The sequence below is a fragment of the Ambystoma mexicanum genome, chromosome 14, assembly GCF_040938575.1.
Source record: "Ambystoma mexicanum isolate Mex_15411 chromosome 14, UKY_AmexF1_1, whole genome shotgun sequence".
NCBI classification, from domain to species: domain Eukaryota; kingdom Metazoa; phylum Chordata; class Amphibia; order Caudata; family Ambystomatidae; genus Ambystoma; species Ambystoma mexicanum.
In genome coordinates this window covers 593,456,473-593,482,337 of record NC_090940.1, presented here as the reverse complement: position 1 = coordinate 593,482,337, position 25,865 = coordinate 593,456,473, and positions in this window count along the sequence as shown.

Here is a 25,865-nt window from a genome sequence, read left to right as displayed (position 1 = left end):
TTCAAAGTTCTCTGACAGTTATTGGGCCACCAACATTTTCTGGACTTTAGCGGGTCTAGGATGTCTGTAAACCCCTTTTTTGGGCCTCCAAAGTTTTCAACCTTTTTGCAGGCCTAAGGTGCATTTTAAGGCCTTTTTTTGGCTGCTAACATATTCTGAACTTTCAGGGGTGTAGGATGCATTTTTCGTGCCCAATATATTTTTGGGAATTTCAGTGGTCTAGGATGCGGGTTAATGCCCCTTTCAAGCTGCAAATGTTTTTGGGTCATTCAGAGCTCTCTGACAGTTTTTGGGCCACCAACATTTTCTGGACTTTAGGGGTCTAGGATGCCTGTACACGCCTTTTTTGGGCCTCCAAAGTTTTCAACCTTTTTGCAGGCCTAAGATGCATTTTAAGGCCTATTTTGGGCTCCTAACATATTCTGAACTTTCAGTGGTGTAGGATGCATTTTCCGTGCCCAAAATATTTTTGGGAAATTCAGTGGTCTAGGATGCGGGTTAATGCCCCTTTCAGGGTGCACATGTTTTTGGGACATTCAGAGCTCTCTGACACAGTTTTTGGGTCACCAACATTTTCTGGACTTTAGGGGGTCTAGGATGTCTGTAAACCCCTTTTTTGGGCCTCCAAAGTTTTCAACCTTTTTGCGGTCCTAAGGTGCATTTTAAGACATTTTTGGGCTGCTAACATATATTGAACTTTCAGGGGTGTAGGATGCATTTTCCGTGCCCAATATATTTTTGGGAAATTCACTGGTCTAGGATTCGGGTTAATGCCCCTTTCAGGCTGCAAATGTTTTTGGGACATTCAGAGCTCTCTGACAAAGTTTTTGGGCCACCACCATTTTCTGGACTTTAGGGGTCTAGGATGCCTGTAAACCCCTTTCTTGGGCCTCCAAAGTTTTCAACCTTTTTGCAGGCCTAAGATGTATTTTAAGGCCTTTTTTGGGCTGCTAACATATTCTGAACGTCCAGGGGTGTAAGATGCATTTTCTGTGCCCAATATATTTTTGGGAATTTCAGTGGTCTAGGGTGCGAGTTAATGCCCATTTCAAGCTGCAAATGTTTTTGGGTCATTCAGAGCTCTCTGACAGTTTTTGGGCCACCAACATTTTCTGGACTTTAGGGGGTCTAGGATGCCTGTAAACCCCTTTTTTGGGCATCCAAAGTATTCAACCTTTTTGCAGGTCTAAGATGCATTTTAAGGCCTTTTTTGCCTGCTAACATATTCTGAACGTCCAGGGGTGTAGGATGCATTTTCCGTGCCCAATATATTTTTGGGAATTTCAGTGGTCTAGGGTGCGAGTTAATGCCCATTTCAAGCTGCAAATGTTTTTGGGACATTCAGAGCTCTCTGACACAGTTTATGGGCCACCAACATTTTCTGGACTTTAGGGGGTCTAGGATGTCTGTAAACCCCTTTTTTGGGCCTCCAAAGTTTTCAACCTTTTTGCAGGCCTAAGATGCATTTTAAGGCCTTTTTTGGGCTACTAACATATTCTGAACTTTCAGGAGTGTAGGATGCATTTTCCGTGCCCAAAATATTTTTGGGAAATTCAGTGGTCTAGGATGCAGGTTAATGCCCATTTCAGGCTGCAAATGTTTTTGGGACATTCAGAGCTCTCTGACACAGTTTATGGGCCACCAACATTTTCTGGACTTTAGGGGCTCTAGGATGCCTGTAAACCCCTTTTTTGGGCATCCAAAGTTTTCAACCTTTTTGCATGCCTAAGATGCATTTTAAGGCCTTTTTTGGTCTGCTAACATATAGTGAACTTTCAGGGGTGTAGGATGCATTTTCCATGCCCAAAATATTTTTGGGAAATTCAGTGGTTTAGGATGCAGGTTAATGCCCCTTTCAGGCTGCAAATGTTTTTGGGACATTCAGAGCTCTCTGACACAGTTGTTGGGCCACCAACATTTTCTGGACTTTAGGGCGTCTAGGATGTCTGTAAACCCCTTTTTTGGGCCTCCAAAGTTTTCAACCTTTTTGCAGGCCTAAGATGCATTTTAAGGCCTTTTTTGGGCTGCTATCATATTCTGAACTTTCAGGGGTATAGGATGCATTTTTCGTGCCCAAAATATTTTTGAGAATTTCAGTGGTCTAGGATGCGGTTTAATGCCCTTTTCAGGCTGCAAATATTTTTGGGACATTCAGAGCTCTCTGACACAGTTTTTGGGCCACCAACATTTTCTGGACTTTAGGGGGTCTAGGATGTCTGTAAACCCCTTTTTTGGGCCTCCATAGTTTTCAACCTTTCTGCAGGCCTAAGGTGCATTTGAAGGCCTTTTTTTGCCTGCTAACATATTCTGAACGTCCAGGGGTGTAGGATGCATTTTCTGTGCCCAATGTAGTTTTGGGAATATCAGTGGTCTAGGGTGCGAGTTAATGCCCATTTCAAGCTGCAAATGTTTTTGGGACATTCATAGCTCTCTGACACAGTTTTTGGGCCACCACCATTTTCTGGACTTTAGGGGTCTAGGATGCCTGTAAACCCCTTTCTTGGGCATCCAAAGTTTTCAACCTTTTTGCAGGCCTAAGATGCATTTTAAGGCCTTTTTTGGGCTACTAGCATATTCTGAACTTTCAGGGGTGTAGGATGCATTTTTCGTGCCCAAAATATTTTTGAGAATTTCAGTGGTCTAGGATGCGGTTTAATGCCCCTTTCAAGCTGCAAATGTTTTTGGGACATTCAGAGCTCTCTGACACAGTTTATGGGCCACCAACATTTTCTGGACTTTAGGGGGTCTAGGATGTCTGTAAACCCCTTTTTTGGGCCTCCAAAGTTTTCAACCTTTTTGCAGGCCTAAGATGCATTTTAAGGCCTTGTTTGGGCTACTAACATATTCTGAACTTTCAGGGGTGTAGGATGCATTTTCCGTGCCCAAAATATTTTTGGGAAATTCAGTGGTCTAGGATGCAGGTTAATGCCCCTTTCAGGCTGCAAATGTTTTTGGGACATTCAGAGCTCTCTGACACAGTTTATGGGCCACCAACATTTTCTGGACTTTAGGGGCTCTAGGATGTCTGTAAACCCCTTTTTGGGCATCCAAAGTTTTCAACCTTTTTGCATGCCTAAGATGCATTTTAAGGCCTTTTTTGGGCTGCTATCATATTCTGAACTTTCAGGGGTATAGGATGCATTTTTCGTGCCCAAAATATTTTTGAGAATTTCAGTGGTCTAGGATGCGGGTTAATGCCCCTTTCAGGCTGCAAATATTTTTGGGACATTCAGAGCTCTCTGACACAGTTTTTGGGCCACCAACATTTTCTGGACTTTAGGGGGTCTAGGATGTCTGTAAACCCCTTTTTTGGGCCTCCATAGTTTTCAACCTCACAGCAGGCCTAAGGTGCATTTTAAGGCCTTTTTTTGGCAGCTAACATATTCTGAACTTTCAAGGGTGTAAGATGCATTTTTCGTGCCCAATATATTTTTGGGAATTTCAGTGGTCCAGGGTGCGGGTTAATGCCCCTTTCAAGCTGCAAATGTTTTAGTGTCATTCAGAGCTCTCTGACAGTTTTTGGGCCACCAACATTTTCTGGACTTTAGGGGGTCTAGGATGCCTGTAAGCCCCTATTTTGGGCCCCCAAAGTTATCAACCTTTTTGCAGGCCTAAGAAGCAATTTAAGGCCTTTTTTGGGCTGCTAACATATACTGAACTTTCAGGGGTGTAGGACGCATTTTTCGTGCCCAATATATTTTTGGGAATTACAGTGGTCTAGAGTGCGGGTTAATGCCCCTTTCAAGCTGCAAATGTTTTTGGGTCATTCAGAGCTCTCTGGCACCGTTTTTGGGCCACTAACATTTTCTGGACTTTAGGGGGTCTAGGATGTCTGTAAACCCCTTTTTTGGACCTCCATAGTTTTCAACCTTTCTGCAGGCCTAAGGTGCATTTTAAGGCCTTTTTTTGGCAGCTAACATATTCTGAACTTTCAAGGGTGTAAGATGCATTTTTCGTGCCCAATATATTTTTGGGAATTTCAGTGGTCCAGGGTGCTGGTTAATGCCCCTTTCAAGCTGCAAATGTTTTAGTGTCATTCAGAGCTCTCTGACAGTTTTTGGGCCACCAACATTTTCTGGACTTTAGGGGGTCTAGGATGCCTGTAAACCCCTATTTTGGGCCCCCAAAGTTATCAACCTTTTTGCAGGCCTAAGAAGCAATTTAAGGCCTTTTTTGGGCTGCTAACATATACTGAACTTTCAGGGGTGTAGGACGCATTTTTCGTGCCCAATATATTTTTGGGAATTACAGTGGTCTAGAGTGCGGGTTAATGCCCCTTTCAAGCTGCAAATGTTTTTGGGTCATTCAGAGCTCTCTGGCACCGTTTTTGGGCCACCAACATTTTCTGGACTTTAGGGGGTCTAGGATGTCTGTAAACCCCTTTTTTGGGCCTCCAAAGTTTTCAACCTTTTTGCGGGCCTAAGATGTATTTTAAGGCCTTTTTTAGGCTGCTAACATATTCTGAACGTCCAGGGGTGTAGGATGCATTTTCTGTGCCCAATATATTTTTGGGAATTTCAGTGGTCTAGGGTGCGAGTTAATGCCCATTTCAAGCTGCAAATGTTTTTGGGTCATTCAGAGCTCTTTGACAGTTTTTGGGCCACCAACATTTTCTGGACTTTAGGGGGTCTAGGATGCCTGTAAACCCCTTTTTTGGGCATCCAAAGTATTCAACCTTTTTGCAGGTCTAAGATGCATTTTAAGGCCTTTTTTGCCTGCTAACATATTCTGAACGTCCAGGGGTGTAGGATGCATTTTCCGTGCCCAATATATTTTTGGGAATTTCAGTGGTCTAGGGTGCGAGTTAATGCCCATTTCAAGCTGCAAATGTTTTTGGGACATTCAGAGCTCTCTGACACAGTTTATGGGCCACCAACATTTTCTGGACTTTAGGGGGTCTAGGATGTCTGTAAACCCCTTTTTTGGGCCTCCAAAGTTTTCAACCTTTTTGCAGGCCTAAGGTGCATTTTAAGGCCTTTTTTGGGCTACTAACATATTCTGAACTTTCAGGAGTGTAGGATGCATTTTCCGTGCCCAAAATATTTTTGGGAAATTCAGTGGTCTAGGATGCAGGTTAATGCCCCTTTCAGGCTGCAAATGTTTTTGGGACATTCAGAGCTCTCTGACACAGTTGTTGGGCCACCAACATTTTCTGGACTTTAGGGGGTCTAGGATGTCTGTAAACCCCTTTTTTGGGCCTCCAAAGTTTTCAACCTTTTTGCAGGCCTAAGATGCATTTTAAGGCCTTTTTTGGGCTGCTATCATATTCTGAACTTTCAGGGGTATAGGATGCATTTTTCGTGCCCAAAATATTTTTGAGAATTTCAGTGGTCTAGGATGCGGGTTAATGCCCCTTTCAGGCTGCAAATATTTTTGGGACATTCAGAGCTCTCTGACACAGTTTTTGCGCCACCAACATTTTCTGGACTTTAGGGGGTCTAGGATGTCTGTAAACCCCTTTTTTGGGCCTCCATAGTTTTCAACCTTTCTGCAGGCCTAAGGTGCATTTTAAGGCCTTTTTTTGCCTGCTAACATATTCTGAACGTCCAGGGGTGTAGGATGCATTTTCTGTGCCCAATGTATTTTTGGGAATTTCAGTGGTCTAGGGTGCGAGTTAATGCCCATTTCAAGCTGCAAATGTTTTTGGGACATTCAGAGCTCTCTGACACAGTTTATGGGCCACCAACATTTTTTGGACTTTAGGGGGTCTAGGATGTCTGTAAACCCCTTTTTTGGGCCTCCAAAGTTTTCAACCTTTTTGCAGGCCTAAGATGCATTTTAAGGCCTTTTTTGGGCTACTAACATATTCTGAACTTTCAGGGGTGTAGGATGCATTTTCCGTGCCCAAAATATTTTTGGGAAATTCAGTGGTCTAGGATGCAGGTTAATGCCCCTTTCAGGCTGTTAATGTTTTTGGGACATTCAGAGCTCTCTGACACAGTTGTTGGGCCACCAACATTTTCTGGACTTTAGGGGGTCTAGGATGTCTATAAACCCCTGTTTTGGGCCTCCAAAGTTTTCAACCTTTTTGCAGCCCTAAGATGCATTTTAAGGCCTTTTTTGGGCTACTAACATATTCTGAACTTTCAGGGGTGTAGGATGCATTTTCCGTGCCCAAAATATTTTTGGGAAATTCAGTGGTCTAGGATGCAGGTTAATGCCCCTTTCAGGCTGCAAATGTTTTTGGGACATTCAGAGCTCTCTGACACAGTTTATGGGCCACCAACATTTTCTGGACTTTAGGGGCTCTAGGATGCCTGTAAACCCCTTTTTTGGGCATCCAAAGTTTTCAACCTTTTTGCATGCCTAAGATGCATTTTAAGGCCTTTTTTGGTCTGCTAACATATACTGAACTTTCAGGGGTGTAGGATGCATTTTCCATGCCCAAAATATTTTTGGGAAATTCAGTGGTTTAGGATGCAGGTTAATGCCCCTTTCAGGCTGCAAATGTTTTTGGGACATTCAGAGCTCTCTGACACAGTTGTTGGGCCACCAACATTTTCTGGACTTTAGGGGGTCTAGGATGTCTGTAAACCCCTTTTTTGGGCCTCCAAAGTTTTCAACCTTTTGCAGGCCTAAGATGCATTTTAAGGCCTTTTTTGGGCTGCTATCATATTCTGAACTTTCAGGGGTGTAGGATGCATTTTTCGTGCCCAATATATTTTTGGGAATTTCAGTGGTCCAGGGTGCGGGTTAATGCCCCTTTCAAGCTGCAAATTTTTTAGTGTCATTCAGAGCTCTCTGACAGTTTTTGGGCCACCAACATTTTCTGGACTTTAGGGGGTCTAGGATGCCTGTAAACCCCTTTTTTGGGCATCCAAAGTTTTCAACCTTTTTGCAGGCCTAATATGCATTTTAAGGCCTTTTTTGGGCTGCTAACATATTCTGAACGTTCAGGGGTATAGGATGCATTTTTCGTGCCCAATATATTTTTGGGATTTTCAGTGGTCTAGGATGCTGGTTAATGCCCCTTTCAGGCTGAAAATGTTTGTGGGACATTCAGAGTTCTCTGACACAGTTTTTGGGCCACCAACATTTTCTGGACTTTAGGGGGTCTAGTCTATCTGTAAACCCCTTTTTTGGGCCTCCAAAGTTTTCAACCTTTTTGCAGGCCTAAAATGCATTTTAAGGCCTTTTTTGGGCTGCTAACATATTCTGAACGTTCAGGGGTATAGGATGCATTTTCCGTGCCCAAAATATTTTTGGGAAATTCAGTGGTCTAGGATGTGGGTTAATGCCTCTTTCAGGCTGCAAATATTTTTGGGACATTCAGAGCCCTCTAACACAGTTTTTGGGCAACCAACATTATCTGGACTTTAGGGGGTCTAGGATGCCTGCAAACCTCTTTTTTGGGCATCCAAAGTTTTCAACCTTTTTGCAGGGCTAAGATGCATTTTTAGGCCTGTTTTGGGCTGCTAACATATACTGAACTTTCACGGGTGTAGGATGCATTTTTCGTGCCCAAAATATTTTTGAGAATTTCAGTCGTCTAGGATGCGGGTTAATGCCCCTTTCAGGCTGCAAATGTTTTTGGGTCATTCAGAGCTCTCTGACAGTTTTTGGGCCACCAACATTTCCTGGACTTTAGGGGGTCTAGGATGCCTGTAAACCCCTTTTTTGGGCCTCCAAAGTTTTCAACCTTTTGGCAGGCCTAAGATGCATTTTAAGGCCTTTTTTGCCTGCTAACATATTCTGAACTTTCAGGGTTGTAGGATGCATTTTTCGTGCCCAATATATTTTTGGGTATTTCAGTGGTCTAGGGTGCAGGTTAATGCTCCTTTCAAGCTACAAAGGTTTTTGGGACATTCAGAGCTCTCTGACACAGTGTTTGGGCCACCAACATTTTCTGGACTTTAGGGGGTCTAGGATGTCTGTAAACCCCTTTTTTGGGCCTCCAAAGTTTTCAATCTTTTTGCAGGCCTAAGGTGTATTTTAAGGCCTTTTTTTGGCTGCTAACATATTCTGAACTTTCAGGAGTGTAGGATGCATTTTCCGTGCCCAAAATATTTTTGGGAAATTCAGTGGTCTAGGATGCAGGTTAATGCCCCTTTCAGGCTGCAAATGTTTTTGGGACATTCAGAGCTCTCTGACACAGTTGTTGGGCCACCAACATTTTCTGGACTTTAGGGGGTCTAGGATGTCTGTAAACCCCTTTTTTGGGCCTCCAAAGTTTTCAACCTTTTTGCAGGCCTAAGATGCATTTTAAGGCCTTTTTTGGGCTGCTATCATATTCTGAACTTTCAGGGGTATAGGATGCATTTTTCGTGCCCAAAATATTTTTGAGAATTTCAGTGGTCTAGGATGCGGGTTAATGCCCCTTTCAGGCTGCAAATATTTTTGGGACATTCAGAGCTCTCTGACACAGTTTTTGCGCCACCAACATTTTCTGGACTTTAGGGGGTCTAGGATGTCTGTAAACCCCTTTTTTGGGCCTCCATAGTTTTCAACCTTTCTGCAGGCCTAAGGTGCATTTTAAGGCCTTTTTTTGCCTGCTAACATATTCTGAACGTCCAGGGGTGTAGGATGCATTTTCTGTGCCCAATGTATTTTTGGGAATTTCAGTGGTCTAGGGTGCGAGTTAATGCCCATTTCAAGCTGCAAATGTTTTTGGGACATTCAGAGCTCTCTGACACAGTTTATGGGCCACCAACATTTTCTGGACTTTAGGGGGTCTAGGATGTCTGTAAACCCCTTTTTTGGGCCTCCAAAGTTTTCAACCTTTTTGCAGGCCTAAGATGCATTTTAAGGCCTTTTTTGGGCTACTAACATATTCTGAACTTTCAGGGGTGTAGGATGCATTTTCCGTGCCCAAAATATTTTTGGGAAATTCAGTGGTCTAGGATGCAGGTTAATGCCCCTTTCAGGCTGTTAATGTTTTTGGGACATTCAGAGCTCTCTGACACAGTTGTTGGGCCACCAACATTTTCTGGACTTTAGGGGGTCTAGGATGTCTATAAACCCCTGTTTTGGGCCTCCAAAGTTTTCAACCTTTTTGCAGCCCTAAGATGCATTTTAAGGCCTTTTTTGGGCTACTAACATATTCTGAACTTTCAGGGGTGTAGGATGCATTTTCCGTGCCCAAAATATTTTTGGGAAATTCAGTGGTCTAGGATGCAGGTTAATGCCCCTTTCAGGCTGCAAATGTTTTTGGGACATTCAGAGCTCTCTGACACAGTTTATGGGCCACCAACATTTTCTGGACTTTAGGGGCTCTAGGATGCCTGTAAACCCCTTTTTTGGGCATCCAAAGTTTTCAACCTTTTTGCATGCCTAAGATGCATTTTAAGGCCTTTTTTGGTCTGCTAACATATACTGAACTTCCAGGGGTGTAGGATGCATTTTCCATGCCCAAAATATTTTTGGGAAATTCAGTGGTTTAGGATGCAGGTTAATGCCCCTTTCAGGCTGCAAGTGTTTTTGGGACATTCAGAGCTCTCTGACACAGTTGTTGGGCCACCAACATTTTCTGGACTTTAGGGGGTCTAGGATGTCTGTAAACCCCTTTTTTGGGCCTCCAAAGTTTTCAACCTTTTGCAGGCCTAAGATGCATTTTAAGGCCTTTTTTGGGCTGCTATCATATTCTGAACTTTCAGGGGTATAGGATGCATTTTTCGTGCCCAAAATATTTTTGAGAATTTCAGTGGTCTAGTATGCGGGTTAATGCCCCTTTCAGGCTGCAAATATTTTTGGGACATTCAGAGCTCTCTGACACAGTTTTTGGGCCAAAAACATTTTCTGGACTTTAGGGGGTCTAGGATGTCTGTAAACCCGTTTTTTGGGCCTCCATAGTTTTCAACCTTTCTGCAGGCCTAAGGTGCATTTTAAGGCCTTTTTTTGGCAGCTAACATATTCTGAACTTTCAAGGGTGTAGGATGCATTTTTCGTGCCCAATATATTTTTGGGAATTTCAGTGGTCCAGGGTGCGGGTTAATGCCCCTTTCAAGCTGCAAATGTTTTAGTGTCATTCAGAGCTCTCTGACAGTTTTTGGGCCACCAACATTTTCTGGACTTTAGGGGGTCTAGGATGCCTGTAAACCCCTTTTTTGGGCATCCAAAGTTTTCAACCTTTTTGCAGGCCTAATATGCATTTTAAGGCCTTTTTTGGGCTGCTAACATATACTGAACTTTCAGGGGTGTAGGATGCATTTTTCGTGCCCAATATATTTTTGGGATTTTCAGTGGTCTAGGATGCTGGTTAATGCCCCTTTCAGGCTGAAAATGTTTGTGGGACATTCAGAGTTCTCTGACACAGTTTTTGGGCCACCAACATTTTCTGGACTTTAGGGGGTCTAGTATATCCGTAAACCCCTTTTTTGGGCCTCCAAAGTTTTCAACCTTTTTGCAGGCCTAAAATGCATTTTAAGGCCTTTTTTGGGCTGCTAACATATACTGAACTTTCACGGGTGTAGGATGCATTTTCCGTGCCCAAAATATTTTTGGGAAATTCAGTGGTCTAGGATGTGGGTTAATGCCTCTTTCAGGCTGCAAATATTTTTGGGACATTCAGAGCCCTCTAACACAGTTTTTGGGCAACCAACATTATCTGGACTTTAGGGGGTCTAGGATGCCTGCAAACCTCTTTTTTGGGCATCCAAAGTTTTCAACCTTTTTGCAGGGCTAAGATGCATTTTTAGGCCTGTTTTGGGCTGCTAACATATACTGAACTTTCACGGGTGTAGGATGCATTTTTCGTGCCCAAAATATTTTTGAGAATTTCAGTCGTCTAGGATGCGGGTTAATGCCCCTTTCAGGCTGCAAATGTTTTTGGGTCATTCAGAGCTCTCTGACAGTTTTTGGGCCACCAACATTTCCTGGACTTTAGGGGGTCTAGGATGCCTGTAAACCCCTTTTTTGGGCCTCCAAAGTTTTCAACCTTTTGGCAGGCCTAAGATGCATTTTAAGGCCTTTTTTGCCTGCTAACATATTCTGAACTTTCAGGGTTGTAGGATGCATTTTTCGTGCCCAATATATTTTTGGGAATTTCAGTGGTCTAGGGTGCAGGTAATGCTCCTTTCAAGCTACAAATGTTTTTGGGACATTCAGAGCTCTCTGACACAGTGTTTGGGCCACCAACATTTTCTGGACTTTAGGGGATCTAGGATGTCTGTAAACCCCTTTTTTGGGCCTCCAAAGTTTTCAATCTTTTTGCAGGCCTAAGGTGCATTTTAAGGCCTTTTTTTGGCTGCTAACATATTCTGAACTTTCAGGGGTGTAGGATGCATTTTTCGTGCCCAATATATTTTTGGGAATTTCAGTGGTCTAGGATGCGGGTTAATGCCCCTTTCAGGCTGCCAATGTTTTTGGGCCATTCAGAGCTCACTGACAGTTTTTGGGCCACCAACATTTTCTGGACTTTAGGGGGTCTAGGATGTCTGTAAACCCATTTTTTGGGCCTCCAAAGTTTTCAACCTTTTTGCAGGCCTAAGATGCATTTTAAGGCCTTTTTTGGGCTGCTAACATATACTGAACTTTCAGGGGTGTAGGATGCATTTTTCGTGCCCAAAATATTTTTGAGAATTTCAGTGGTCTAGGATGCGGGTTAATGCCCCTTTCAGGCTGCAAATGTTTTTGGGACATTCAGAGCTCTCTGACACAGTTTATGGGCCACCAACATTTTCTGGACTTTAGGGGGTCTAGGATATCTGTAAACCCCTTTTTTGGGCCTCCAAAGTTTTCAACCTTTTTGCGGGCCTAAGGTGCATTTTAAGACCTTTTTTGGGCTGCTAACATATATTGAACTTTCAGGGGTGTAGGATGCATTTTCCGTGCCCAATATATTTTTGGGAAATTCACTGGTCTAGGATGCGGGTTAATGCCCCTTTCAGGCTGCAAATGTTTTTGGGACATTCAGAGCACTCTGACACAGTTTTTGGGCCACCACCATTTTCTGGACTTTAGGGGTCTAGGATGCCTGTAAACCCCTTTCTTGGGCCTCCAAAGTTTTCAACCTTTTTGCAGGCCTAAGATGCATTTTAAGGCCCTTTTTGGGCTGCTAACATATTCTCTACGTCCAGGTGTGTAGGATGCATTTTCTGTGCCCAATATATTTTTGGGAATTTCAGTGGTCTAGGGTGCGAGTTAATGCCCATTTCAAGCTGCAAATGTTTTTGGGACATTCATAGCTCTCTGACACAGTTTTTGGGCCACCACCATTTTCTGGACTTTAGGGGTCTAGGATGCCTGTAAACCCCTTTTTTGGGCCTCCAAAGTTTTCAACCTTTTTGCAGCCCTAAGATGCATTTTAAGGCCTTTTTTGCCTGCTAACATATTCTGAAAGTCCAGGGGTGTAGGATGCATTTTCTGTGCCCAATATATTTTTGGGAATTTCAGTGGTCTAGGGTGCGAGTTAATGCCCATTTCAAGCTGCAAATGTTTTTGGGACATTCATAGCTCTCTGACACAGTTTTTGGGCCACCACCATTTTCTGGACTTTAGGGGTCTAGGGTGCCAGTAAACCCCTTTCTTGGGCATCCAAAGTTTTCAACCTTTTTGCAGGCCTAAGATGCATTTTAAGGCCTTTTTTGGGCTACTAGCATATTCTGAACTTTCAGGGGTGTAGGATGCATTTTTCGTGCCCAAAATATTTTTGAGAATTTCAGTGGTCTAGGATACGGGTTAATGCCCCTTTCAAGCTGCAAATGTATTTGGGACATTCAGAGCTCTCTGAAACAGTTTATGGGCCACCAACATTTTCTGGACTTTAGGGGGTTTAGGATGTCTGTAAACCCCTTTTATGGGCCTCCAAAGTTTTCAACCTTTTTGCAGGCCTAAGATGCATTTTAAGGCCTTTTTTGGGCTACTAACATATTCGGAACTTTCAGGGGTGTAGGATGCATTTTCTGTGCCCAAAATATTTTTGGGAAATTCAGTGGTCTAGGATGCAGGTTAATGCCCCTTTCAGGCTGCAAATGTTTTTGGGACATTCAGAGCTCTCTGACACAGTTGTTGGGCCACCAACATTTTCTGGACTTTAGTGGGTCTAGTATGTCTATAAACCCCTTTTTTGGGCCTCCAAAGTTTTCAACCTTTTTGCAGCCCTAAGATGCATTTTAAGGCCTTTTTTGGGCTACTAACATATTCTGAACTTTCAGGGGTGTAGGATGCATTTTCCGTGCCCAAAATATTTTTGAGAAATTCAGTAGTCTAGGATGCGGGTTAATGCCCCATTCAAGCTGCAAATGTTTTTGGGACATTCAGAGCTCTCTGACACAGTTTATGGGCCACCAACATTTTCTGGACTTTAGGGGCTCTAGGATGCCTGTAGACCCCTTTTTTGGGCATCCAAAGTTTTCAACCTTTTTGCATGCCTAAAATGCATTTTAAGGCCTTTTTTGGTCTGCTAACATATTCTGAACTTTCAAGGGTGTAGGATGCATTTTTCGTGCCCAATATATTTTTGGGAATTTCAGTGGTCCAGGGTGCGGGTTAATGCCCCTTTCAAGCTTCAAATGTTTTTGGGACATTCATAGCTCTCTGACACAGTTTTTGGGCCACCACCATTTTCTGGACTTTAGGGGTCTAGGGTGCCAGTAAACCCCTTTCTTGGGCATCCAAAGTTTTCAACCTTTTTGCAGGCCTAAGATGCATTTTAAGGCCTTTTTTGGGCTACTAGCATATTCTGAACTTTCAGGGGTGTAGGATGCATTTTTCGTGCCCAAAATATTTTTGAGAATTTCAGTGGTCTAGGATACGGGTTAATGCCCCTTTCAAGCTGCAAATGTATTTGGGACATTCAGAGCTCTCCGAAACAGTTTATGGGCCACCAACATTTTCTGGACTTTAGGGGGTTTAGGATGTCTGTAAACCCCTTTTATGGGCCTCCAAAGTTTTCAACCTTTTTGCAGGCCTAAGATGCATTTTAAGGCCTTTTTTGGGCTACTAACATATTCGGAACTTTCAGGGGTGTAGGATGCATCTTCTGTGCCCAAAATATTTTTGGGAAATTCAGTGGTCTAGGATGCAGGTTAATGCCCCTTTCAGGCTGCAAATGTTTTTGGGACATTCAGAGCTCTCTGACACAGTTGTTGGGCCACCAACATTTTCTGGACTTTAGTGGGTCTAGGATGTCTATAAACCCCTTTTTTGGGCCTCCAAAGTTTTCAACCTTTTTGCAGCCCTAAGATGCATTTTAAGGCCTTTTTTGGGCTACTAACATATTCTGAACTTTCAGGGGTGTAGGATGCATTTTCCGTGCCCAAAATATTTTTGAGAAATTCAGTAGTCTAGGATGTGGGTTAATGCCCCATTCAAGCTGCAAATGTTTTTGGGACATTCAGAGCTCTCTGACACAGTTTATGGGCCACCAACATTTTCTGGACTTTAGGGGCTCTAGGATTCCTGTAAACCCCTTTTTTGGGCATCCAAAGTTTTCAACCTTTTTGCATGCCTAAAATGCATTTTAAGGCCTTTTTTGGTCTGCTAACATATTCTGAACTTTCAAGGGTGTAGGATGCATTTTTCGTGCCCAATATATTTTTGGGAATTTCAGTGGTCCAGGGTGCGGGTTAATGTCCCTTTCAAGCTGCAAATGTTTTAGTGTCATTCAGAGCTCTCTGACAGTTTTTGGGTAACCAACATTTTCTGGACTTTAGGGGGTCTAGGATGCCTGTAAACCCCTATTTTGGGCCCCCAAAGTTATCAACCTTTTTGCAGGCCTAAGAAGCAATTTAAGGCCTTTTTTGGGCTGCTAACATATACTGAACTTTCAGGGGTGTAGGACGCATTTTTCGTGCCCAATATATTTTTGGGAATTACAGTGGTCTAGAGTGCGGGTTAATGCCCCTTTCAAGCTGCAAATGTTTTTGGGTCATTCAGAGCTCTCTGACAGTTTTTGGGCCACCAACATTTCCTGGACTTTAGGGTTTCTAGGATGCCTGTAAACCCCTTTTTTTGGGCCTCCAAGGTTTTCAACCTTTTTGCAGGCCTAATGTGCATTTTAAGGCCTTTTTTTGGCTGCTAACATATTCTTAACTTTCAGGGGTGTAGGATGCATTTTCCGTGCCCAAAATATTTTTGGGAAATTCAGTCGTCTAGGATGCGGGTTAATGCCCCTTTCAGGCTGCAAATGTTTGTGGGACATTCAGAGTTCTCTGACACAGTTTTTGGGCCACCAACATTTTCTGGACTTTAGGGGGTCTAGTATGTCCGTAAACCCCTTTTTTGGGCCTCCAAAGTTTTCAACCTTTTTGCAGGTCTAAAATGCATTTTAAGGCCTTTTTTGGGCTGCTAACATATTCTGAACATTCAGGGGTATAGGATGCATTTTTCGTGCCCAAAATATTTTTGGGAAATTCAGTGGTCTAGGGTGTGGGTTAATGCCTCTTTCAGGCTGCAAATATTTTTGGGACATTCAGAGCCCTCTAACACAGTTTTTGGGCAACCAACATTATCTGGACTTTAGGGGGTCTAGGATGCCTGTAAACCTCTTTTTTGGGCATCCAAAGTTTTCAACCTTTTTGCAGGGCTAAGATGCATTTTTAGGCCTTTTTTGGGCTGCTAACATATACTGAACTTTCACGGGTGTAGGATGCATTTTTCGTGCCCAAAATATTTTTGAGAATTTCAGTGGTCTAGGATGCGGGTTAATGCCCCTTTCAGGCTGCAAATGTTTTTGGGACATTCAGAGTTCTCTGACACAGTGTTTGGGCCACCAACATTTTCTGGACTTTAGGGGATCTAGGATGTCTGTAAACCCCTTTTTTGGGCCTCCAAAGTTTTCAATCTTTTTGCAGGCCTAAGGTGCATTTTAAGGCCTTTTTTTGGCTGCTAACATATTCTGAACTTTCAGGGGTGTAGGATGCATTTTTCGTGCCCAATATATTTTTGGGAATTTCAGTGGTCTAGGATGCGGGTTAATGCCCCTTTCAGGCTGCAAATGTTTTTGGGCCATTCAGAGCTCACTGACAGTTTTTGGGCCACCAACATTTTCTGGACTTTAGGGGGTCTAGGATGTCTGTAAACCCATTTTTTGGGCCTCCAAAGTTTTCAACCTTTTTGCAGGCCTAAGATGCATTTTAAGGCCTTTTTTGGGCTGCTAACATATACTGAACTTTCAGGGGTGTAGGATGCATTTTTCGTGCCCAAAATATTTTTGAGAATTTCAGTGGTCTAGGATGCGGGTTAATGCCCCTTTCAGGCTGCAAATGTTTTTGGGACATTCAGAGCTCTCTGACACAGTTTATGGGCCACCAACATTTTCTGGACTTTAGGGGGTCTAGGATATCTGTAAACCCCTTTTTTGGGCCTCCAAAGTTTTCAACCTTTTTGCGGGCCTAAGGTGCATTTTAAGACCTTTTTTGGGCTGCTAACATATATTGAACTTTCAGGGGTGTAGGATGCATTTTCCGTGCCCAATATATTTTTGGGAAATTCACTGGTCTAGGATGCGGGTTAATGCCCCTTTCAGGCTGCAAATGTTTTTGGGACATTCAGAGCACTCTGACACAGTTTTTGGGCCACCACCATTTTCTGGACTTTAGGGGTCTAGGATGCCTGTAAACCCCTTTCTTGGGCCTCCAAAGTTTTCAACCTTTTTGCAGGCCTAAGATGCATTTTAAGGCCCTTTTTGGGCTGCTAACATATTCTCTACGTCCAGGTGTGTAGGATGCATTTTCTGTGCCCAATATATTTTTGGGAATTTCAGTGGTCTAGGGTGCGAGTTAATGCCCATTTCAAGCTGCAAATGTTTTTGGGACATTCATAGCTCTCTGACACAGTTTTTGGGCCACCACCATTTTCTGGACTTTAGGGGTCTAGGATGCCTGTAAACCCCTTTTTTGGGCCTCCAAAGTTTTCAACCTTTTTGCAGCCCTAAGATGCATTTTAAGGCCTTTTTTTGCCTGCTAACATATTCTGAAAGTCCAGGGGTGTAGGATGCATTTTCTGTGCCCAATATATTTTTGGGAATTTCAGTGGTCTAGGGTGCGAGTTAATGCCCATTTCAAGCTGCAAATGTTTTTGGGACATTCATAGCTCTCTGACACAGTTTTTGGGCCACCACCATTTTCTGGACTTTAGGGGTCTAGGGTGCCAGTAAACCCCTTTCTTGGGCATCCAAAGTTTTCAACCTTTTTGCAGGCCTAAGATGCATTTTAAGGCCTTTTTTGGGCTACTAGCATATTCTGAACTTTCAGGGGTGTAGGATGCATTTTTCGTGCCCAAAATATTTTTGAGAATTTCAGTGGTCTAGGATACGGGTTAATGCCCCTTTCAAGCTGCAAATGTATTTGGGACATTCAGAGCTCTCTGAAACAGTTTATGGGCCACCAACATTTTCTGGACTTTAGGGGGTTTAGGATGTCTGTAAACCCCTTTTATGGGCCTCCAAAGTTTTCAACCTTTTTGCAGGCCTAAGATGCATTTTAAGGCCTTTTTTGGGCTACTAACATATTCGGAACTTTCAGGGGTGTAGGATGCATTTTCTGTGCCCAAAATATTTTTGGGAAATTCAGTGGTCTAGGATGCAGGTTAATGCCCCTTTCAGGCTGCAAATGTTTTTGGGACATTCAGAGCTCTCTGACACAGTTGTTGGGCCACCAACATTTTCTGGACTTTAGTGGGTCTAGTATGTCTATAAACCCCTTTTTTGGGCCTCCAAAGTTTTCAACCTTTTTGCAGCCCTAAGATGCATTTTAAGGCCTTTTTTGGGCTACTAACATATTCTGAACTTTCAGGGGTGTAGGATGCATTTTCCGTGCCCAAAATATTTTTGAGAAATTCAGTAGTCTAGGATGCGGGTTAATGCCCCATTCAAGCTGCAAATGTTTTTGGGACATTCAGAGCTCTCTGACACAGTTTATGGGCCACCAACATTTTCTGGACTTTAGGGGCTCTAGGATGCCTGTAGACCCCTTTTTTGGGCATCCAAAGTTTTCAACCTTTTTGCATGCCTAAAATGCATTTTAAGGCCTTTTTTGGTCTGCTAACATATTCTGAACTTTCAAGGGTGTAGGATGCATTTTTCGTGCCCAATATATTTTTGGGAATTTCAGTGGTCCAGGGTGCGGGTTAATGCCCCTTTCAAGCTTCAAATGTTTTTGGGACATTCATAGCTCTCTGACACAGTTTTTGGGCCACCACCATTTTCTGGACTTTAGGGGTCTAGGGTGCCAGTAAACCCCTTTCTTGGGCATCCAAAGTTTTCAACCTTTTTGCAGGCCTAAGATGCATTTTAAGGCCTTTTTTGGGCTACTAGCATATTCTGAACTTTCAGGGGTGTAGGATGCATTTTTCGTGCCCAAAATATTTTTGAGAATTTCAGTGGTCTAGGATACGGGTTAATGCCCCTTTCAAGCTGCAAATGTATTTGGGACATTCAGAGCTCTCTGAAACAGTTTATGGGCCACCAACATTTTCTGGACTTTAGGGGGTTTAGGATGTCTGTAAACCCCTTTTATGGGCCTCCAAAGTTTTCAACCTTTTTGCAGGCCTAAGATGCATTTTAAGGCCTTTTTTGGGCTACTAACATATTCGGAACTTTCAGGGGTGTAGGATGCATTTTCTGTGCGCAAAATATTTTTGGGAAATTCAGTGGTCTAGGATGCAGGTTAATGCCCCTTTCAGGCTGCAAATGTTTTTGGGACATTCAGAGCTCTCTGACACAGTTGTTGGGCCACCAACATTTTCTGGACTTTAGTGGGTCTAGGATGTCTATAAACCCCTTTTTTGGGCCTCCAAAGTTTTCAACCTTTTTGCAGCCCTAAGATGCATTTTAAGGCCTTTTTTGGGCTACTAACATATTCTGAACTTTCAGGGGTGTAGGATGCATTTTCCGTGCCCAAAATATTTTTGAGAAATTCAGTAGTCTAGGATGTGGGTTAATGCCCCATTCAAGCTGCAAATGTTTTTGGGACATTCAGAGCTCTCTGACACAGTTTATGGGCCACCAACATTTTCTGGACTTTAGGGGCTCTAGGATTCCTGTAAACCCCTTTTTTGGGCATCCAAAGTTTTCAACCTTTTTGCATGCCTAAAATGCATTTTAAGGCCTTTTTTGGTCTGCTAACATATTCTGAACTTTCAAGGGTGTAGGATGCATTTTTCGTGCCCAATATATTTTTGGGAATTTCAGTGGTCCAGGGTGCGGGTTAATGTCCCTTTCAAGCTGCAAATGTTTTAGTGTCATTCAGAGCTCTCTGACAGTTTTTGGGTAACCAACATTTTCTGGACTTTAGGGGGTCTAGGATGCCTGTAAACCCCTATTTTGGGCCCCCAAAGTTATCAACCTTTTTGCAGGCCTAAGAAGCAATTTAAGGCCTTTTTTGGGCTGCTAACATATACTGAACTTTCAGGGGTGTAGGACGCATTTTTCGTGCCCAATATATTTTTGGGAATTACAGTGGTCTAGAGTGCGGGTTAATGCCCCTTTCAAGCTGCAAATGTTTTTGGGTCATACAGAGCTCTCTGGCACCGTTTTTGGGCCACCAACCTTTTCTGGACTTTAGGGTTTCTAGGATGCCTGTAAACCCCTTTTTTGGGCATCTAAAGTTTTCAACCTTTTTGCAGGCCTAATATGCATTTTAAGGCCTTTTTTGGGCTGCTAACATATACTGAACTTTCAGGGGTGTAGGATGCATTTTTCGTGCCCAATATATTTTTGGGATTTTCAGTGGTCTAGGATGCTGGTTAATGCCCCTTTCAGGCTGCAAATGTTTTTGGGTCATTCAGAGCTCTCTGACAGTTTTTGGGCCACCAACATTTCCTGGACTTTAGGGTGTCTAGGATGCCTGTACATCCCATTTTTGGGCCTCCAAGGTTTTCAACCTTTTTGCAGGCCTAATGTGCATTTTAAGGCCTTTTTTTGGCTGCTAACATATTCTTAACTTTCAGGGGTGTAGGATGCATTTTCCGTGCCCAAAATATTTTTGGGAAATTCAGTCGTCTAGGATGCGGGTTAATGCCCCTTTCAGGCTGCAAATGTTTGTGGGACATTCAGAGTTCTCTGACACAGTTTTTGGGCCACCAACATTTTCTGGACTTTAGGGGGTCTAGTATGTCCGTAAACCCCTTTTTTGGGCCTCCAAAGTTTTCAACCTTTTTGCAGGTCTAAAATGCATTTTAAGGCCTTTTTTGGGCTGCTAACATATTCTGAACATTCAGGGGTATAGGATGCATTTTTCGTGCCCAAAATATTTTTGGGAAATTCAGTGGTCTAGGGTGTGGGTTAATGCCTCTTTCAGGCTGCAAATATTTTTGGGACATTCAGAGCCCTCTAACACAGTTTTTGGGCAACCAACATTATCTGGACTTTAGGGGGTCTAGGATGCCTGTAAACCTCTTTTTTGGGCATCCAAAGTTTTCAACCTTTTTGCAGGGCTAAGATGCATTTTTAGGCCTTTTTTGGGCTGCTAACATATACTGAACTTTCACGGGTGTAGGATGCATTTTTCGTGCCCAAAATATTTTTGAGAATTTCAGTGGTCTAGGATGCGGGTTAATGCCCCTTTCAGGCTGCAAATGTTTTTGGGACATTCAGAGTTCTCTGACACAGTTTTTGGGCCACCAACATTTTCTGGACTTTAGGGGGTCTAGGATGTCTGTAAACCCATTTTTTGGGCCTCCACAGTTTTCAACCTTTTTGCAGGCCTAAGATGCATTTTAAGGCCTTTTTTGGGCTGCTAACATATACTGAACTTTCAGGGGTGTAGGATGCATTTTTAGTGCCCAAAATATTTTTGAGAATTTCAGTGGTCTAGGATGCGGGTTAATGCCCCTTTCAGGCTGCAAATGTTTTTGGGACATTCAGAGCTCTCTGACACAGTTTATGGGCCACCAACATTTTCTGGACTTTAGGGGGTCTAGGATGTCTGTAAACCCCTTTTTTGGGCCTCCAAAGTTTTCAACCTTTTTGCGGGCCTAAGGTGCATTTTAAGACCTTTTTTGGGCTGCTAACATATATTGAACTTTCAGGGGTGTAGGATGCATTTTTCTGTGCCCAATATATTTTTGGGAATTTCAGTGGTCTAGGGTGCGAGTTAATGCCCATTTCAAGCTGCAAATGTTTTTGGGTCATTCAGAGTTCTCTGACAGTTTTTGGGCCAGCCAGCAACATTTTCTGGACTTTAGGGGGTCTAGGATGCCTGTAAACCCCTTTCTTGGGCATCCAAAGTTTTCAACCTTTTTGCAGGCCTAAGATGCGTTTTAAGGCCTTTTTTGGGCTACTAACATATTCTGAACTTTCAGGGGTGTAGGATGCATTTTTCGTGCCCAAAATATTTTTGAGAATTTCAGTGGTCTAGGATGCGGGTTAATGCCCCTTTCAAGCTGCAAATGTTTTTGGGACATTCAGAGCTCTCTGACACAGTTTATGGGCCACCAACATTTTCTGGACTTTAGCGGGTCTAGGATGCCTGTAAACCCCTTTTTTGGGCATCCAAAGCATTCAACCTTTTTGCAGATCTAAGATGCATTTTAAGGCCTTTTTGGGCTACTAACATATTCTGAATGTCCAGGGGTGTAGGATGCATTTTCTGTGCCCAATATATTTTTGGGAATTTCAGTGGTCTAGGGTGCGAGTTAATGCCCATTTCAAGCTGCAAATGTTTTTGGGACATTCATAGCTCTCTGACACAGTTTTTGGGCCACCACCATTTTCTGGACTTTAGGGGTCTAGGATGCCTGTAAACCCCTTTCTTGGGCATCCAAAGTTTTCAACCTTTTTGCAGGCCTAAGATGCATTTTAAGGCCTTTTTTGGGCTACTAACATATTCTGAACTTTCAGGGGTGTAGGATGCATTTTTCGTGCCCAAAATATCTTTGAGAATTTTAGTGGTCTAGGGTGCGGGTTAATGCCCCTTTCAAGCTGCAAATGTTTTTGGGACATTCAGAGCTCTCTAACACAGTTTATGGGCCACCAACATTTTCTAGACTTTAGGGGGTCTAGGATGTCTGTAAACCCCTTTTTTGGGCCTCCAAAGTTTTCAACCTTTTTGCAGGCCTAAGATGCATTTTAAGGCCTTTTTTGCCTGCTAACATATTCTGAACGTCCAGGGGTGTAGGATGCATTCTCGGTGCCCAATATATTTTTGAGAATTACAGTGGTCTAGGATGCGGGTTAATGCCCCTTTCAGGCTGCAAATGTTTTTGGGACATTCAGAGCTCTCTGACACAGTTTATGGGCCACCAACATTTTCTGGACTTTAGGGGGTCTAGGATGTCTGTAAACCCCTTTTTTGCGCCTCCAAAGTTTTCAACCTTTTTGCAGGCCTAAGATGCTTTTTAAGGCCTTTTTTGGGCTACTAACATATTCTGAACTTTCAGGGGTGTAGGATGCATTTTCCGTGCCCAAAATAGTTTTGGGAAATTCAGTGGTCTAGGATGCAGGTTAATGCCCCTTTCAGGCTGCAAATGTTTTTGGGACATTCAGAGCTCTCTGACACAGTTGTTGGGCCACCAACATTTTCTGGACTTTAGGGGGTCTAGGATGTCTGTAAACCCCTTTTTTGGGCCTCCAAAGTTTTCAACCTTTTTGCAGCCCTAAGATGCATTTTAAGGCCTTTTTTTGCCTGCTAACATATTCTGAACGTCCAGGGGTGTAGGATGCATTTTCTGTGCCCAATATATTTTTGGGAACTTCAGTGGTCTACGGTGCGAGTTAATGCCCATTTCAAGCTGCAAATGTTTTTGGGACATTCATAGCTCTCTGACACAGTTTTTGGGCCACCACCAATTTCTGGACTTTAGGGGTCTAGGATGCCTGTAAACCCCTTTCTTGGGCATCCAAAGTTTTCAACCTTTTTGCAGGCCTAAGATGCATTTTAAGGCCTTTTTTGGGCTGCTAACATACACTGAACTTTCAGGGTTGTAGTATGCATTTTTCGTGCCCAAAATATTTTTGTGAATTTCAGTGGTCTAGGGTGCAGGTTAATGCCCCTTTCAGGCTGCAAATGTTTTTGGGACATTCAGAGCTCTCTGACACAGTTTTTGGGCCACCAACATTTTCTGGACTTTAGGGGGTCTAGGATGTCTGTAAACCCCTTTTTTGGGCCTCCAAAGTGTTGAACCTTTTTGTAGGCCTAAGATGCATTTTAAGGCCTTTTTTGGGCTGCTAACATATACTGAACTTACAGGGGTGTAGGATGCATTTTTCGTGCCCAATATATTTTTGGGAATTTCAGTGGTCTAGGGTGCGGGTTAATGCCCCTTTCAAGCTCCAAATGTTTTTGGGTCATTCAGAGCTTTCTGACAGTTTTTGGGCCACCAACATTTTCTGGACTTTAGGGGGTCTAGGATGTCTGTAAACCCCTTTTTTGGTCCTCCAAAGTTTTCAACCTTTTTTCAGGCCTCAGATGCATTTTAAGGCCTTTTTTGCCTGCTAAAGTATTCTGAATGTTCAGGGGTATAGGATGCATTTTCCGTGCCCAAAATATTTTTGGAAAATTCAGTGGTCTAAGATGTGGGTTAATGCCTCTTTCAGGCTGCAAATATTTTTGGGACATTCAGAACTCTCTAACACAGTTTTTGGGCAACACACATTATCTGGACTTTAGGGGTCTAGGATGTCTGTAAACCCCTTTTTTGGGCCTCCAAAGTTTTCATCCTTTTTGCAGGGATAAGATGCATTTTAAGGCCTTTTAGGGCTGCTAACATATTCTGAACTTTCAGGGGTGTAGGATGCATTTTTCGTGCCCAAAATATTTTTGAGAATTTCCGTGGTCTAGGATGCGGGTTAATGGCCCTTTCAAGCTGCAAATGTTTTTGGGACATTCAGAGCTCTCTGACACAGTTGTTGGGCCACCAACATTTTCTGGACTTTAGGGGGTCTAGGATGTCTGTAAACGCCTTTTTTGGGCCTCCACAGTTTTCAACCTTTTTGCAGGCCTAAGAGGCATTTTAAGGCCTTTTTCTGGGCTGCTATCATATTCTGAACTTTCAGGGGTATAGGATGCATTTTTCGTGCCCAAAATATTTTTGAGAATTTCAGTGGTCTAGGATGCGGGTTAATGCCCCTTTCAGGCTGCAAATATTATTGGGACATTCAGAACTCTCTGACACAGGTTTTGGGCCACCAACATTTTCTGGACTTTAGGGGCTCTAGGATGTCTGTAAACCCCTTTTTTGGGCGTCCAAAGTTTTCAACCTTTTTGCAGGCCTAATATGCATTTTAAGGCCTTTTTTGGGTTGGTAACATATACTGAACTTCCAGGGGTGTAGGATGCATTTTTCGTGCCCAATATGTTTTTGGGATTTTCAGTGGTCTAGGATGCGGGTTAATGCCCCTTTCAGGCTGCAAATGTTTTTGGGACATTCAGAGCTTTCTGACACCGTTTTTGGGCCGCCAACATTTTCTGGACTTTAGGGTGTCTAGGATGTCTGTAAACCCCTTTTTTAGGGCCTCCAAAGTTTTCAACCTTTTTGCAGGCCTAAGATGCATTTTAAGGCCTTTTTTGGGCTGCTAACATATACTGAACTTTCAGGGTTGTAGGATGCATTTTTCGTGCCCAATATATTTTTGGGAATTTCAGTGGTTTAGGGTGCAGGCTTTCAAGCTTCAAATGTTTTTGGGTCATTCAGAGCTCTCTGACACAGTTTTTGGGCCACCAACATTTTCAGTACTTTAGGGGGTCTAGGATATCTTAAACCCCTCTTTTAGGCCTCCAAAGTTTTCAACCTTTTTGCAGGACTAAGATGCATTTTAAGGCCTTTATTGCCTGCTAACATATTCTGAACGTCCAGGGGTGTAGGATGCATTTTTCGTGCCCAATATATTTTTGGGAATTTCAGTGGTCTAGGGTGCGGGTTAATGCCCCTTTCAGGCTGCAAATGTTTTTTGGACATTCAGAGTTCTCTGACACAGTTTTTGGGCCACCAACATTTTCTGGACTTTAGGGGGTCTAGGATGTCTGTAAACCCCTTTTTTGGGCCTCCAAAGTTTTCAACCTTTTTGCAGGGCTAAGATGCATTTTAAGGCCTTTTTTGGGCTGCTAACATATTCTGAACGTTCAGGGGTGTAGGATGCATTTTCCGTGCCCAAAATATTTTTGGGAAATTCAGTGGTCTAGGATGTGGGTTAATGCCTCTTTCAGGCTGCAAATATTGTTAGGACATTCAGAGCTCTCTAACACAGTTTTTGGGCAACCAACATTATCTGGACTTTAGGGGGTCTAGGATGCCTGTAAACCTCTTTTTTGGGCATCCAAAGTTTTCAACCTTTTTGCAGGCCTAAGATGCATTTTAAGGCCTTTTTTGGGCTGCAAACATATAGTGAACTTTCACGGGTGTAGGATGCATTTTTCGTCCCCAAAATATTTTTGAGAATTTCAGTGGGATGCGGGTTAATGCCCCTTTCAGGCTGCAAATGTTTTTGGGACATTCAGAGCTCTCTGACACAGTTTATGGGCCACCAACATTTTCTGGACTTTAGGGGGTCTAGGATGTCTGTAAACCCATTCTTTGGGCCTCCAAAGTTTTCAACCTTTTTGCAGGCCTAAGATGCATTTTAAGGCCTTTTTTGGGCTGCTAACATATACTGAACTTTCAGGGTTGTAGGATACATTTTTCGTGCCCAATATATTTTTGGGACTTTTAGTGGTTTAGGGTGCAGCTTAATGCCCCTTTCAAGCTGCAAATGTTTTTGGGTCATTCAGAGCTCTCTGCCAGTTTTTGGGCCACCAACATTTTCAGTACTTTAGGGGGTCAAGGATGTCTGTAAACCCCTTCCTTGGGCCTCCAAATTTTTCAACCTTTTTGCAGGCCTAAGATGCATTTTAAGGCCTTTTTTTGGCTGCTTACATATTCTGAACTTTCTGGGGTGTAGGATGCATTTTTCGTGCCCAATATATTTTTGGGAATTTCTGTGGTCTAGGGTGCGGGTTAATGCCCCTTTCAAGCTGCAAATGTTTTTTGGTCATTCAGAGGTCTCTGACACA